This window comes from Chinchilla lanigera, unplaced genomic scaffold, assembly GCF_000276665.1.
Source record: "Chinchilla lanigera isolate Chin_1 unplaced genomic scaffold, ChiLan1.0 scaffold00012, whole genome shotgun sequence".
In the NCBI taxonomy this organism is placed as follows: domain Eukaryota; kingdom Metazoa; phylum Chordata; class Mammalia; order Rodentia; family Chinchillidae; genus Chinchilla; species Chinchilla lanigera.
In genome coordinates, this window is record NW_004955413.1 from 30,927,549 (window position 1) to 30,943,753 (window position 16,205).

At 56.3% G+C, this 16,205-nt stretch overlaps 1 protein-coding gene across 2 annotated transcripts in view; it reads left to right on the top strand.

Annotated features, from left to right (window-relative positions):
- Positions 1–16,205, top strand: part of Tbc1d22a (TBC1 domain family, member 22A) — a 315,353-nt gene that overhangs the window by 217,117 nt on the left and 82,031 nt on the right. The gene's annotated exons all lie outside the window — the stretch shown is intronic.

Consider the following 16,205-nt stretch of genomic DNA (forward strand, 5'->3'; position numbering starts at 1 on the left):
AGTGTCACTCAGAGGTGTGGCGTGACACCTTGTAATCGATAGTGGGTGACCAGTCGGAATAAATTTCTTTGTGCCGGCTTCAAAGTAGACAAGAATGCTTAGTTAATTCTGGAGTTAAACTTAATGGTAATGACATTTTCTAAGGAGAGATTAAAGAGTTCTTTTTCAGTAGTTTAAACATTCACCCTGCAAGGCCGCCATTGGCAAGGCAGCTCTTGGGTGTTTGTTTCCTCCTGTTGGATCCACGGATGTTTCCTGGCCTTCTGACGATGGTGTGGTGTGGGCCTGACCCCGCCACTTATCTTCTGCCCCCAGAGAACTTAGCCAAGGCGCAGAGCTGACCCCGGCTGCCTCCTCCCAGGCCCTTGGGTTTGACCTCCTCTTGGTGAGTGGTGAGAGAGCGAGCTCGGGTCCCCAGCCTTGTTCTCAGTCTGGATCCCTTTCAGCCCCATGGGACAAAACTGTAACAAGCAAATGCCACAGCAGCGTCCCAGCTGAGCCTTGGGTGCCCTGCAGCAGCCCCAAGCCACCCCAGTTCTGTGGCCGTCACTACCTGGTGGCCCCTCTGGGAGGGAGGGTGCCCGGGGTGGACCCTCTGCTGGTGCGTATAGACCCATCTCATGTGTGCGCTGACTTCAGAGGCTAAGTGACCTCAGCCGACGCAGCGCTGGCTCTCCTGATGTCCTTCTGTCACACACGGTCCTGTGTGCACCGTGGCGGTATGCTGCTGTGAGAGCCCGGCCAGTCAGGACTCACTGTGTCTGTGGAACGCGGCCGTGTGGCCAGTGCCGCCGGCCTCCCTGCCTCCTGCAGAGACAGTGCTCTGTGGCCTCTGGGAGCCAGGGACAGAGGGCAGCGTGGTCTGGAGGGCCACCAGCTGCCGGAGGAGGAACAGGAAGACAGAAGCTCTAGAGCATTTAGCAGTGCCAGGACCAGGGGCTCCCTCCTCCCCCGGAGTGCTGAGCCTTCCCCTCGGGTGACTTGAGATGCTCTGTCCCCATGGCCCCACCTGTCTCCTTGACCTGCCAGCACCCTCCCCGGGGCACCTGGGGTCATCTGACTGCCCCCCAGCACAGCGTTGTGAGGGCTGCTGTTGCTCGGGAGCAGTGCTGCTGTGGGGAGCCCTGCGCAGGGGTGGGAAGGCTCCTGCTCCTGGTCTGTGGGCATGGTGGCCCCCGCAGGTCACCTGCTGCCCACAAAGCCCTTGATTTATAGACTCTTCTGAGGTCTAGTGTAGCCTGCTAATTGCCTCCATCTTTATGTGCTCTGGAAGAAATTCAGCAGGAAAAATTAACCTAAGAATTGCTTTCAGGAGGTTGGCCTCGCACGTCCCTAGCGTGGGGAGTGTTCTCAAGGCTTCCAGTCCAATTTTCTGTGACCTTTTGTTAATGGCAAGAGAACGAGGCCAGTGCTTGCATGGCTGCCTGTGTGACTTTTGCAGCCCTGCCATGTGGCTGTGTGGCTCTCTTCCCGGGGCCACTGTGACGAGACTTTGTGACATTAGAACAGTGCCCTGGGCCACCCATTGGCTTCCTGTGTCTGTGTGAGTATTGAAACTTGCGAACGTTAACCTCCTAGCTGCTGGGCAGGCGTCTGGACATCATGGTCAGGTGCATGCTTCTCTAGGAGGGACGGCCCTCCCTGGGCCCCGTGGCTGCTGGGGCCAGTGCCGACAGAGCGGGTTCCAGTAAACCTGTGCTCTGTGATGTCCCCAGCGGGCCTCCCTGCTTGTCTTCTGTCAGTGTGTTCTTTGAGTTCACTGGAAGAGGAGATCGGAGGAGCTAGAGACTGGAGAACAGAGCCCCGCCCACTGAGTGTCAGTGACCGGTGCTAGGCAGGGCCGATCCCAGGGGGCTTCCAGTGGGCCCGTGAGTGCTGCACCAGGGATCCTCGGTCACTCTTCATGTGGCTCACTGGAGAGTGGCAGACGTCCCAGGGGAGCCTTCACTTGGTGTGGGTGTTCCGAATTTAGGACATTTTGCATTCACTTCCAACATGGGAGCCCAGTAGGAAATGACTGAGTGGTTGGAGATTGGGCCAGTGCCTCCACATGCTCTTCCTGCCAGGGTACCATCTGGCATGCCACTCTGCATTTCTTCCTGACTAGGGCAGAGTTCGCCATGCTGCCCGTGTGCCCTCCTGACCAGGGCAGCGTCCACCATTCCACCGCATGTGTCCTCCTGACCTGAGCACTGTGCCGTGCTGCCCTGCTGCCTCTCAGGCAGCCCCATCGATGTACCTGCCGCACTTGTTTGTCCCCAAGCTCTCCGTCTGCTGGCCAGGCACAGACGTGCTGAGCAGCTGCTCCCCAGGAGGTGATGTTGGAGCAGACACCATCCAGGGTCTCCTCTGTGCTGCTGGGTGTCCTCGGTATGGGCCGGGCCTCTGAAGGACGCCATGGCCTCCTGCCCATTGTCTTAGGGCCAAAGTTTAAACCCTGGAGACCACGTGGCACTGATCCGTGGGCTGCCGGCCCCCTCTCCTTGAGGCTCGTTCTTGGGCAGCCTGGTTTACTGTCCTGTTGTTACTTGGACCTTCTCTGTGTGTCATGTGTGGCATCCTGTTCAGGAGGCTCAGGCCTTGGCTGTTTGCCTTGTGTCCCCTGCAGCCCAGTTCTGGGAAGGGACCCCATCCTAGCTCCGTGGGGCTCCTTGGTCACCCCTTCCTCCTAGTGCAGAGCATCTAGTCTGGTGCAGTCTTCACCTGCTGTGGCTGGGGCAGGCACACTATCCTGGTGGCAGAGTCCTGCTCCCCGCACCACTGAGAACTCTGAGGCAGAGCAGGGGACACAGGTGCCGTCCGTCCTGGCCTCTGAAGGCCACGTTTTACCTCAGTGAGCAGAGCTGCTTCCTGAGTTGGTGCCGGCAGGCACTTTTTCAGGGCGGATCTTGGCGAGTACTTGGATGCCTTTGTGGGTGCCTTTGAAGAAGGAGCACCTCAGGCTTTCAGGCACATGTGGTTTGCCAGCCCTGCTAGAGTCAGGATGGGAAGGCCAAGCCTCCAGACACCAGTGGGAAGGCAGCCTGTGAGAAGGCCTCCCGGGAACTCCGAGGGGTGCACCTGGGGTTGGTGTGGGTTCAAGGTGTCTCTTCAGGCTCTGTTTCCATGTACGCAGTTGACCTGGAGCAGCATTGCTGGCCATTTCCAGGCCCGATCTCCAGGTGCTGCGAGTATTTCTGCGCACAACATCCTGAGCCTGCACCTGTGCTGGCGCGGTGACTGTGGAACGCCGAAGCCACCCCTGCTGTGTTGGGAGAGGCGGGCACGAGGGAGCCGCGTCAGTGGCAACTGTTCCTGCGAGGCTGGTGCTTCTCCACTGCAAGCAGCAAGCTGAGGTTCCAGCAGGCCCTTCTGATTCCTGGGTCACCCAACTTGGAGGTGCCGGTGCCTGGCGTGCGGACTGAGCAGCGGCAGCACTGCAGGACCTCTGGGTGACAGCTGCTTCCCAGGAGCTGGCAGTGCTCTGGGCCAGGAGGAAGAGTGGAGACAGTGGAGCTGGGAGCCCACGCTGCACAGGAGAGGGCTGCTGTCTGGGAACAGAGCAAAGTGCTCCCGGCACTTGCTTTTGAAGTGGTCCTGCTCAGTGTGTTGGACACAGGTTCCCACTGCTACCTGTTGGCCAAGCTGACTGTGGCTGTGAGCAGCCCGCCCTGGACCCAGCCTCCTCCTGCCCGCAGCACCTCTCCAGCTGCAGAGGACTCGGTTCTGTCTGGTGCCTCCGCTCCATCGCCTGCTCATCGCCACCCTGCCCATGTGCCCCTGGCTGCGTTATTTCTGCCCCGTAGATCTGCCTCCTCGCATCCCGTCGTGTGCCTGCCAGGAGCCTTGCCAGTGCAGCTCATTGCTATGCCGGCGGTGCGGCTCCAGTTCCTTCGCAGGCTCGTTGAGTCCTGAGCATTCATTTCCCCCTCACTGATGTGATAACAGAAGAAAGGCGCTTTGCTGCTGATTGAAGTCAAGTGGCGGGGCCAGCAACAGGCACCTGGGAGATTGCCGGGGAGGAGTGTTACAGGAGCTGGGCTGAGAGCTGCACACACGGGGCTCATCCAGGGTGCCTCCGCTGCGAGTCTCTTCAAGACCTCCTGCAGGACAGTGCAGTGTCGGGTGCAGCTCACAGGGTGTGTGTGCAGTTGTGGGGTCTTGTGGGGTAGGGCTCACAGCCAAGGCCTTGCTGTGGCCCTGAGTCCAGAGCAGCTGGTACCAGACCTCCGACCCTCCTCCTCACTGTGTGTGTGGGGGGACAGGCTGGGGACCTCAGGAGGCCCTGTGGGAGCTGGGCTGGAGTGACACTGTGCAGGGCCCTCCCTGTCCGGGTGGCAGGGGGTGGCGGGGCTGCCCCGGTGTTACTCCAGTTCTCTCTCTCCTTTCCTGGACTTGATCTTCATCTGCAATGTGAGCTTCCAGGGGGGAAGGGGTCTCGGGAATGTCCTAGTGGCCGGTGGACAGGGAGGGAGGGAGGGAGGATGGCTGTCTGGGCTCCCAGGAGGCGGGGAGGCCGGCGAAGAGGCTGTCAAGTTCTGCCCCAGGCAGGGCCTGGGGTTGGTGGTAAAGCAGCAGCCCTGGTGCAGATGTCACCCCGCCCGTGGCTCAGGTGGTGGCCTGAGCATGGGACGAGCCAGGGTGGGTGCACACGGCTGCACCGGGGTGAGTGCAGCACTGCTGGAGTGTGTGCCCACCCTTCTCAGCCACAGCGTCCGGGCTGGCTCAAGCTTGGTCTTTCTCTGCTGTGTCTGCAGCTGTCCTGGTCCCCGGGGAGCGGGCCAGGCACTGTGGCCGAGAGTTTCGGAGAGAACACGGGTGGCGGGTGGGGCCTTGGAGGGAGGTGGTCTGCACCGCCTACGCCGCATCGCTGCATCGGTGTGGACGCCCCCATCCCCTGTGTGAGTGGGTGTCCTTGGACCTCCTTTGTCTACAACCCTGTTCTCGGTGTAGGGCTCTTCCTGGTTGGGTGCTTCAGTGACTGAGCGCATGTTTAGATTCAATTTGTTTGGCAGGCACGAGGCCGCCTGGCAGCTGACGGCTGATCTTACTTCGCTGTGCGGCCTTGGGCTCAGCCTTGCATCTGAGCCCTCTGTTCCCTGCAGCAAGAACACTGCCCTTTCCCGCCTGGAGCCTGCAGGCAAAGAGCCGTCCTGTCCTGCCCGTGTGGCCTCTCACTGAGTCCCTCCCGGATGCCTCCTTCCAGCCCCGCCCAGCCTGACTCCTGCTTCCCCCAGTGCTCCCCAGCCTCAGCCCCGCTCAGTTACCTCCTCGTCCTTCAGGCTGCCGATACCCGCGTCAGCAGTGGTGGGCGTAAGTGGGTGGTCCTGCCCATGTCTGTCTGAACGAGAGTGTGCACACCCATCTGACAGAGGGTGCCGTGCCACCTCCCCCTGCCCATGGTGGAGAATGCTCCCTGGGGCAGAGCAGGATAGCTGGGCTCCTAGGGAATCCAGAGGCTCATTTTCTGTCAGCCAGCTGTCACCACAGGTGGTCCGTGAAGGAGCCCTGCAGTTCCTGGTAGCTGGCTCCGACCCTTGGCTGACTGCCACCCCCAGAGTTCCGAGGCCTCAGCCCCCTGCTCAGGAAGGCAGTCCTGTGGGGCCGTGTTCTTATCAAGATCAGCAAGGACTGTCTGGGAGCCGGGTGCTGGGTGCCGGGGGCAGACAGGGCTCGCAGGCTCTCAGCAGAGCCCCCAGAGCCAGGACTAGAGCTCTAGCAGGTGGCTGTATCTGGGTACCATGCAGGGCTGTCCACACCTTTCCCTCTGTGCTCGCAGCAGCTGTGTGTGGGGGACACTGTCACAGCTGTCCTTCAGGTGAGGAGGCGAGCACAGCCAGTTTGTGTACTCTCCCCAAGCAGCCTGGCTGGGACCGAGCCAAGCGGGGAGAGCCTGTCGGCCGTGAGCACCTGCCTCTGCTGCGCCCAGGTTTCTGCTGTAGGTCCGGAACACAGTGCTCATGCACTGGCCGGGTGTGCAGATCATGGTGTGCACCGAGTCCCCTTCTTCAGCAGACCGAGACAAAAATAGGTGAAAGCGACAGAGAATTTCATAGGTGTTGCGAATTTCATAGGCAAGGCACCCAGCCTCACACCAACACATATACTCGCACTTAGCTTTGAGAAGCCATCGCATTCTGTTGGATTCACTTGAGCTGCTTACAGAGATTTTCTTCAGACTTCCTCTGAACGTTGCGTTTTGAATGTGTGTGTGTGTGTGTGTATGGTTTCCACCCCCAATTTTAGCAAATCCGAGTCCATCACCTAGAGATGCTTCAGGGATTTGAGAGCAATGTATTTTAAAGAACTCACAAAGAATCACAGATTTGTGAAACCTTTGCTGCCCAGTGCGTAAGAAGTAAAGGTGTCTTTTTCCATCATGGGCTGATTTGAAAGAGAGACAGGCACAATTCTGCCCAGGCTCTGGCAGCACCCCCACTCCCACCCCCACCCCAAGTCGGTTCTGAAGGTGCTCAGCTGCCGAGCCGGCACATTTCTCTGGCATTTACACTTTATGGTACCAGGAGGGAGCTTATTATTTTTAAAGACAGGTTTGGAGGGCCATCTGTGACTTACAGCAGTGCGTGGTTGCAGGCGTGCAAATGGGCGCTTTTTTGTTGGTGTGTTTTGTTAATGATGAGCTACAGCAAGAGCTGTCTGCTGCTGGTGCACGAGGCTGCGGGGAGCGCTGGCTGCGGAGCTGCCTGACCTCCAGGGGACTGCAGGAAATGGCAGCCCGCCTGTCTAAGTAGGACTCTGGGGGCCGGGAGTCTGCAGGAAGACGCTCATCTGGACAGCGCGCTGGCCGTGTGTGCCCTGGTTGTTGGTGCATGTTTTATGCACTTGTCGACTCCGCTCATCATTAAAACCAAGATGCCGGAAGCCAGTCTCCCCCATGTTTCCAGCAAGTGGAGCAGGCCCCGCTTCAGCCGTTCCTGCCGCTGCTATGAGTTTCTCATTTTCTCTCTTAGGGGAAAGTTGCTGATTGTTCAGCGGGCGGCTAATTGCCAGATTACATGGCAAGGAGGCGCTGCCGGAAAGGGGCAAACGACTGAGGCACCTTCGCCTTTTGGTGTACGGTGTGGATCATGTTCTCGCCGTTCACGAGCATCTTGCCTCTCAGCCCCCACTATCCGCGAAAGGCAGGCTGGCATTTCCACGGTACCATCGGGGACTTGCTTTGTCCACTTGAGAAGTATTTACAGTCCCCAAAGTGACACACAAGGTCATTCACGATAATACTGGAGCCTCGTGAAAAAGAGCCCCTTCCGGAAGGGCATGTCCATGCTGTTCCTCGGGGACCTCATCTGGGGACATGGTCCTCTGTGCGGACACTCAGAAGCTGTTTCCTTGGGGACAGTGAAGGGCCTGGTTCTCCCTCTCAGATGTTTCAACGGGACAGGGGCCTTCTTCTTCCTCTCCTCAGCTCCTTCTGCTTCACCCGTGGTCAGGCCAGTTGCTAGGTTTGATTCCGTGCTCTTGGGCGCCCCTTGGGGATGCCTCTCATAGTTTGGGCATTTTGCAGGGGGAACAATATAATACAGGCCACATATTTTATAAATTATTTTATAATAGTCACCCAAATATACAAGTACAGGAAATCTGCCTATGCATTAAAGACTGAAGAATCCAGCTAAGGGCCTAGATCTCATGAAAATGTCCTGCATGAGTCCAGCGGAAGACTGAGAGCCCGTAACAGTGCCTCCCATGAGTCCAACTGGAGGTCTAAAGCCTATGACAGTGTCTCATGCAGGCCTGTTTCAGGGATCTGCACTGGGAAGGCCCAAAGGTCAGTGGTGGAATCCAGGAAGTCTGTGCCAGCGGGATGAAGGATCAGTGCTAGCAGGCCGAGGGATCTGCACTGGAGCCAGGAAGTGATGCACAAAGTCAGAACCAGAGCTGCCCTAGAAGGTCCCACACCATCCTCAGCAACAGTGTGGTCCCGAGCTCCTCCAATGATGAGAACAGCAGAGTTCATCAGGAAAGCCAGCAGAACAAGGTCCTTCAGGAGAGCCAGCAGCTCTCTCTTCTTCTCTGGTTCTGCCTCTTGTGCTGCTGGCAACAGTCCTCAGGTGGGCCTTGCACACCCAGCACCACGCTTACTCAGTTCAGCTGGGTGATATAAGTTGACCACCAGTTGCCAGTCTACCACACTGCCCATCCTGCTCACGTGCGGTTCTGGGGCACTCTCTAGGGAGTTGTGCTGAGACTCCAAGGTGGTGCTCCACCCCTCACCACAGCTTCTTGGCAGCAGAGAAAGTCTGTCTGTGGCCTGTGGTTGTCTGTTCTAGAGTTCCGTACAGATTGGATCCTGCAGTCTGTTTTCTGTCTTGTTTGGGGTTTTCCCTCCTGATGGCTGTCTTCAGATTTGTCCATGATTTTGCATTATGGGTGGTTTGTACCTTCCTGTTGCTATAGAGATACAAGCGCAGCTGCAGATACAGCTGAGGCTATCAGCATGGGGAGGAGCAGGGACGGGATGGCAGTCCCTCATATGGTGGGGAAGAGAGGTGCTGGTGCCTTGGGCAGCACAGACCCCTAGATCCTCAGCAAGACCTTGTGCTCACCTCACTCCTCTGTGCTGTGTGGCTCTTAGTGACAGGTCCCCCCACCCTGGCCGCATCCTATACCTGGTGTTCTCACTTGGCGCTGCACATGGGAACCCCACTGCTCTGTTGGGTCGGCAGCTCTGGGTGGGGCCTGAACACCATGACTCCTCACCAGAGGTGGTCCAGTCTTCAGCCAGGCTCCCTAGTCTGACTCCGCCCTTCCCACCCTTAAGCCCAATTTGCAGCTTCTGCACTGGAGAACGCCAACAGCCTCCTCCTCTTCTTGGAGGCTGCACTCAGCTGGGCATCTCATCTGGCACCATGACATTTCCTTTCCAGTTCTGTTGTTCCCCTGGGCATGCTCTGCTGGTCTTCCCTTCATGCTTTTGCCCAAGCTCAGGACCAGGCTAGTCGGGGGCATCATCCCAAAGACGCAGTACTTACTGCCATCATCTGAGAGGTCAGAATCCCAAAAGAGCAAAACCCCTAAGGCATTATATTTCAGAACATCAAAATCTTGAGAATATAATTCTGGAACAAATAATTCAAAAATTCTTTAAAAGACATTTTGTGTTTTCAACAGGTGATTTATTTGAAAAACATGAGAACAGGACAGAACACTGCGTAGGTCACTGAGTGTGATAAAATAAGCCTGTTAACACCTGTATTTTTGCAAGCATAAACACTCAGTGTACCAGTGGCAGTTGCACAGGTTTAAAAGTTATGAGCAGAGGAACTGCATTCAGAAAGAAATAGGTCAAAAGCTACATGGATAAAAGCATCTCACTGGGTCAGTAATTGTAGGCACTGGCTTTACTACCATCTGAAGTACTGTGATGAACAGCTGGCTTTTGGTGAGGGTGATCAGACCCCTGCAATATGCATCACCTGAGGAGCCGTGAGCTTGAGAAGTCTTATCTTTCATGAATGCAGGTGTGCACAGTGACACCTGTTCCTTCACTGAGAAAGTTTCAACATTTTATGTACACGCACCGTGCATATGCATGAAGTCAGCATTGTGATAATGTGCTGTCAGTCAGTTTTCTATCACTGTAACAAAATACCTGGATGATTGACTGAAGAGGGAAAGGTTTCTTTTGGCTCATGGTTTGGGAAGGTCTGGTCTGTGGTTAGTTGGCCCATTGCTTTTAGGCCTGTGGTGAGGCAGCACATCATGGGGAAGGTGCCAGGTGGAGGAAGCTGCTCACCTTGTGGCTCCTGGCAAGCAAGCAAGAGCAAAGGACTGGGTCCACTATCACCCTGAGGGCCTGTGCCCAGTGATCTAATGTCCTCCCACAAGGCCACCTCCTTAAGGTCCTCCTGCCTCCCAGCAATGCTGTGGCCTGGGAACCAAGCCTTAAATGCCTGGACCTCAGGGAGCACTCAAGATCCAGACTCAGCGTACAGTTCCACGGAGTCCAATTTGCAGAAAGTGCGTAAAATGAATTAGAGTCTCTAAAAGTCTTTGCATAATTGATACTTCCAGTACTGGAAATGATCTGAAGATGAAATACACAGTGTAGTGAATTGTAAAAAATAATTCTCACAATTTAAAATAGTGGGGAAAAAAGTAAAAAGAATTCAACACATTGGAAAAGTGTATTACAGGGATAGATTCTGGGCAATCACATGGAGGTATTCCGTCAGCCTGGCCAACTTTCACAGTCATTAACCATATTTTAAAGTCTTGCTTCTCCATGAATAGCTGCCTTTCCTCTTTAGGGTATGGCTCTCCATAGAAAATATGTTCACATTTTCTGTGTGGTGCTGCTCTTTTTGAAATACTCCTATGACTCAGTACACCAACGGGCACATACATTCCTTGTTGCACTCCCCATCTCCTGTGTCACGCTGCTGTGTTGTTTGGGGTGTGCAGAAATCCATTCAGCATGTGCTAACATACAGACCCTGGATGTGGTGGAAATAACTGGTCATCAAATAGCAGCATCATTGCCTGTCTTCATATCCTACCGTGCAGTTAATTATTTTTCAGCCAGTCAATAACTTCGCAGTCTTAAGGCAAATGCAGCTCTAATTCATTCAATTCCATCCGGGGAATTTCATCCAGCGGAAAGCATGCTGATGCAGGCAGATGAAACATTTTTAAACTGAAGTTTTCATCGGTGCCATATTGTACGTCCAGTTCCTTCCTCAGAATTCAGCTTACTGCCTCTCCTCTCTTGTGTAGCTTTTTCCCTATTGTGCGAATTGAAGCTTTCAGGATTTTTAGCTTTTGAGACTGATTTTTCAGGCGTTTGGACTTTCTGAGTTTCAGATTTTAGGGATTTCAGCATTCGGGATTATGTCTTTCTGGACGGTGCCCAACACCAGGACTGGGTTCCCTGCTGTGTCTGGTGGCCTGGAGGCTGCGTGATGGGGCCCAGTCTGTCCTTGGTGGGAATAGCTGCTCTTGGCCACACGCAGCCCCTCAGGGTGGCCCAGCTCTGGCAGCCCTTAAGTCTTGTCTGGATTAGGTTCTGTAAATCAGAGACTCCACACTTAGTGACTTGAAGTGGCTGCTGTCATTTGGTCACAGTGGTGCATAGGGTGGCGTGGCTCGTGGCCTGTCTGCGGCCGGGGACCCTCCCTTCCCTGGGCTGCTCACAGGTGTCGGCTCAGCAAGGCCCAAGGCCACGAGCCCAGAGCCCCGTCACCCTCTGTGTGAGTCGTTTCTGGGCTGTTTGGGCCTCCTCACAGCTCTGTGGCAGAACTCTGAGCCAGGGGCAGGCGTGTGGCTGTGGCGAGTGGCCCAGCATCGGCCGTCCCCTACTGTCCCCCGCAGTGCAGTACAGGCCCACCTGGGAGAAGCCCCACCCAGTCCACGGGCACAGACTCCGCCTCTGGATGGAGCTGGCGAGGTTGTGGGTGAGCTGAGTGCACATGGGTGGCCCAGCTGCTCTTGTCGGGACGTCCCCCGGTCCCCTGCTCCTGTGTACGCCAGCTCTATGAGTCACGAGTGTGGCTCATGTGTCCTCAGTCCTGCACGCTGTAGGACCTGGAACACGATGGCCTCCCTGTGCTGGCCTCACACCCCACACCTGGTACTGTCCCCGAGGGGGGGTCACGCGATGTTGCTGCACAGCACTTTTCCAGCAGGTGCTGATCACTTCTCCCCTTGGTACCTGTAGATGCAAGGTTCTTGGCATGCAGCTGTGGGCTGAGGGATCTGTGTCTGTCATTGTGAGGGCTTTCAGCCTCACAGCTGGAGCCACAGAGAACAGACTGGCAGAGCTACCGGATGGCTGCAGTGCTGAGCCCCAGTCTCTGCCCCCTCCTCACCCTCCCGGAGGATGCCCACGCGCCTGGGGCCCCAGAGCCCGGCCACCTCCTGCTTATAGCCAGAAGCTAGTGAGCTGCTCAGGCCCTACTGCAGGTCCACAGCTGGGCTTCTGGGTCAGCATCCTCCCTCGGGCAGTCTGAGCAGCTGTGAGGTCACATATGCTGGGCAGATGCCGGGTTCAGTGAGTGGGTGTCCTCCATAGCACCTCCTCAAGGCTGTGACCTGCTGGTGTTGCTAGGGATTTCCTGGGATGCTTCTTTGATGTTGGGACATTTTGCATGCTCTGTGCAGCCTCCTCGTGTGCCCTGCTGTGTGACACCGATGTCTGGGACCTCACAGCTCCTGGGCCTCCCCTGCCCTTGTTACCTGGCCTGTTTCATAGGATCTGGCCTCTGGCACCCTGTACAGGGATGTGGTAGATGTGGTAGATGTGGTGTGAGGGACCACCACACTCCTGACACTGCCCGAGAGGGCCACGTCCCTGGGCCTCCTGGCTGTGGCCCGAGCATGTGTGGCTTCACCCCAATGTCATAGAAGGGGAGTTCAGGACAGGAAGGGTAATGAGATTCCTCAGAATGATTTTTCAGTGCAGTCATCAGCCTGAGATAAGCCAATCTGAGGTTTCCTTTTCCTGTGTGAACACACTTCAGCATGTAGGCCCCATTTGGTGCAGGGCCACAGAGGCGGGCCGGAGGAGCAGGGTCTGAGCGCGTCTGCCCCAAGATCCATCAGCAACCACGGCCTCCGTCCAGTCCCCCAGCTGGACACAATGGCAGCACCTGTTTCCCTCCTCCACGCTGAACAAAGCTTGCAGCCGCACACAAAGAAACATCTAAATGTGAATTAAGTCAAAGTTATTAAAAAAGTACTACTGCACATTTTCATTCCTTGAATATTGAAAAACGGGAATACATATGCAAATGCAATTTAATCAGCGCGTTCTAATTTTCTAGCATGCAGCCGATGAGTGCTTTGTGATCCGAAAGGGCCTGGCTCTGGGGAGGGGGTTAAAGCTGAAGCCCCCACCTTGCGTGCGACCTGCGGCCTACTTTGTCCTCGGCTGAGAGCGGCTCTGGCAGCTGTGAGATTCTGATTGCTCAGCTTTCCCATCTTTGTCATTCACACTCTTGTTCTGCTGAGCACCTCTTGGGCAGTGTGCTATCAGGAATGACAGTGGGCTGGTCGCTGCTGGATGTGGGCTCACTGGGAGTCCTTGTGAGTACCTGTATGACAGGGCAGTGGTCCTAGCCTCACCCAAGCAGCACCATGAGTGTGGCTTCTCCTCTGCAGGACAGTGTGGGTCCTGAGGTCTGTGGCCCCAGTTAGTTATGCTGTACTCGCTCATCCTCCTGCCCAGCTGTAAGTCAGCACTCATCCTGGTGCCTAGATGCAGGGCCGATGAGAACCACCCACGTGTGCTCCTCCCGTTGGGGTCTGCACACCATCCCCAGTACCCTTGGGGCCCAGGCTGGAGAAACCTCTCCCATGTGGCACACAGCCACTCTGTCCTTGGGCCCGCCCTGGCCTCATGCCACCCGCAAATGCCCTGTGAAAGCATGGGGCCATGTCAGAGTGGCCCAGCTAGTTTCCAGGCCTGAGGGCATGGAAAGGGAACCTTGTCTGCCAGAGGATACGGCAAGCAGCCTGTAGGGGGACAGGGATAGGCACCCCCACCTGTGGGCCCCACTGGGGATATCTGAGAGCGTGGTCTTGAGGTTAGACGTCATCCCCTTGTGCCAGGCCAAGGTGGGGACGATGTCACAACTGGGGACTCTTATACAGAGCGAAGCTGTCTCTTGGGACTGCGTGTCAGCTGACACAGACCTGGCTGGAAATCACAGCCGTGAGGCCTGGGCGGGGAGGCGGGCTGTGCAGAGGATGGCCCCAAGGTCTGTGATGATGTCCCTTGTCTTGGTTACTTTTCTCTCATTGCTGAGACAAAATACCTGACGCCTGGAATTAAGGAAGGAAAGGTTTATTTAGCTCACAGTCTGTGGAGGTTTCAGCCCATACTCGGCTGGCTCCAAGGCAGGGTGGCACATGGCAGAGGCAACAGTTCATGGCAGTGGAAGACAGCAAAAGCAACAAGAGCAAAAGAGGGGAGAGCAAGCCTCTTTTCCTCCCTTATATTGTAAGCCGGCCACCCCCACCCTGGGGGTATGTAGCACTCGCATAATCTCCATGCCCTCCTCTTGCACAGGATGATTACAAAGTAAGGACCCTGGACCCCTGCTGAGTCACTCATTTAACCTAAACTTCTAACATTGACACAGTGAACAGCATCCCAGAGCAGGAAGGGCGTGTCCTTTACACCTCAGGGTATAGAACTGCTGGGTCACTTAGTTAAGCTTCTAGACCCCTCAAGGTGACCCAGTGTATTGACCGTAACATCCCTGCAAGCCCTGTCTGTCCCTTGGTCACGGGCCCTTCCCCCTCCTGGGTCTGCATCCATATCTCCCTCCTTTTGAGCAGTCATTGGCATGGAGCCCACCCAATCCAGCCTCAGCTCCGCCATGTCTGCAGGCCTGTTTCCAGAGATAGTCGCGTTGCGGGGGGCCTCCACGTGGTGTTTGGGGGACACGGGCCAGTTCACAGCGGGCGGCACCCCGCTTAGGCCTGCTCACTGAGGGGTTAGGAGCAGCGCCTGACCCTGCACCCTCCTCTGTCCAGCCCCTGCACTACAGGTGCAGGGCCAGTGTCACTGCTGGGCCTGGGCAGCTGTGCAGTGGTGCTCAGCTCCCGTGGGGAGGTTTGTTCACAGGAGCCCCTGTGCTTTAGTAAACACAGAATTAGGAAGCCTGAAATCCCCGTTGAACGCCTGTACAGATTGAGCTATCAGCTCAATATGGTTAATGTCAAGAAGGATTAAATGGTTCAGACTGATCCATTTCACCTGATGCCTACTTAAGCACAGAAAGGGGGCGTTTTCAGGGGGAAACTCCTTTCTTAGTGCTGTGAAGGCACCGTCGTCATAAACCCGCGCAGCGTGAGCAGGCAGGCAGGGCCCTTCGTGCGCCCTTTTCACTCCTCAGTGCCTGGCAGGGTTCATGGTCGCCGCCACTGTCACTGCAAGCATGACCAGGTAATTTAATGGAGACTCGTAGGCACATCCAGGGGTTCATCAACTTGGAGATGGTCCCCACGGGTGTCCTTTGTCTCCAGTCATCCTCAAGGTGCTGGCTGATGAGATGGCAGGGATGTGCTTCTTTCTTGTAATTAAATTTCACAACATATAGTGTTAACACTAAAAGTGTCTTAATGTCCTCTCTACGGTTGACAGTGTCCCTTTGAAAATGGTACTGCACCTTGGTTTGCCGGCGTTACACAGAGGTAGTCTCTAAAGGCTGTCTGGGTGTTTTTCTAAATGAGAGGAACTCGGTAGTGGGTTGAGGCGGGGGTCTGATTGGACCTCTCGGATATCTGGGAGGGGAGGGTTCCCTGGGACAGGGTGGGCCTGCTCAGGTGCAGCCTTCCTTCAAGAGCAGCAGCCTCAACCTCCTGAGGCCTCCTAGCTCCTTCCCAGGGTCTTGGGTCTAGTGACGAGCGCTGTTGAGAGCTCACTGCTGTGATTCTCCGCCAGGGGCTGGTGAGTTGGCTCAGAGCAGACCACAGGGTAGCAGCCTGGGACTGCCGTGCCGTGGGAGGAGCTGCTGCTGCGGGTGAAGCATCACTGGGGCCCTGCCTCTCTGCCTGCATCTTCACATGTTCAAGGGAGGAGAGGGAGCCGCAGCCCAGCACCGTTCCACCTGGAGCCTGGTGCCTGCGCAGAACCCAGCCTTCTGTGGCCCAGGCCCGGCAGCTGGGCTTTTCTGCACTGTTCTTTTGTTTTCAGCAGCTATCTTGTGGCCCCTAGGCATGGAAACTCCGGCACTCGGCCACTTTCCAGACCCTGCTCTGGCCTCCTTGGCCAGCCCTGTGGCTGGCTGTGCATCGGGGCAGGTCGCAGGCGGACTCCTGAGAAGTGCTGAGTCCCATGTGGACTCACTGCGTTGAGGACCCAGGGCCATCCCAGTGGCCAGCGGGACGCTAGGTTCTGGGAAGAGAAGGTCCTGCCCTGTGAGCTGCTCTGCAGTGTGTCCTTGGAGGTGAGGAGAGGCTTGGAGAGTGCTTCCAGAAGGAAGCATGTCTGCTGCGGACAGTCAGGGAGGGGGTTGACCTTGTCAGAGGATTTCCCGCTGTGAAGTGCCAGGAGTGTTTTGGGAGCGAAACTGCTGTGCCTCAGTAAAACAGAGCACACATGGAAACCCACTATCCCTTCTCAAAGAGCCGGTCAGTGGTTTTGCCAAAAAGAGAAAAAACCCTCAGAATTCCCCAGACAGTGGCCAAGCTGCTGGGCATTCCCGCAGGAGGGGCGGCACCGGGTGGCTCCCTGAGCGGTGTGGCAGGCAGGCAAGTGG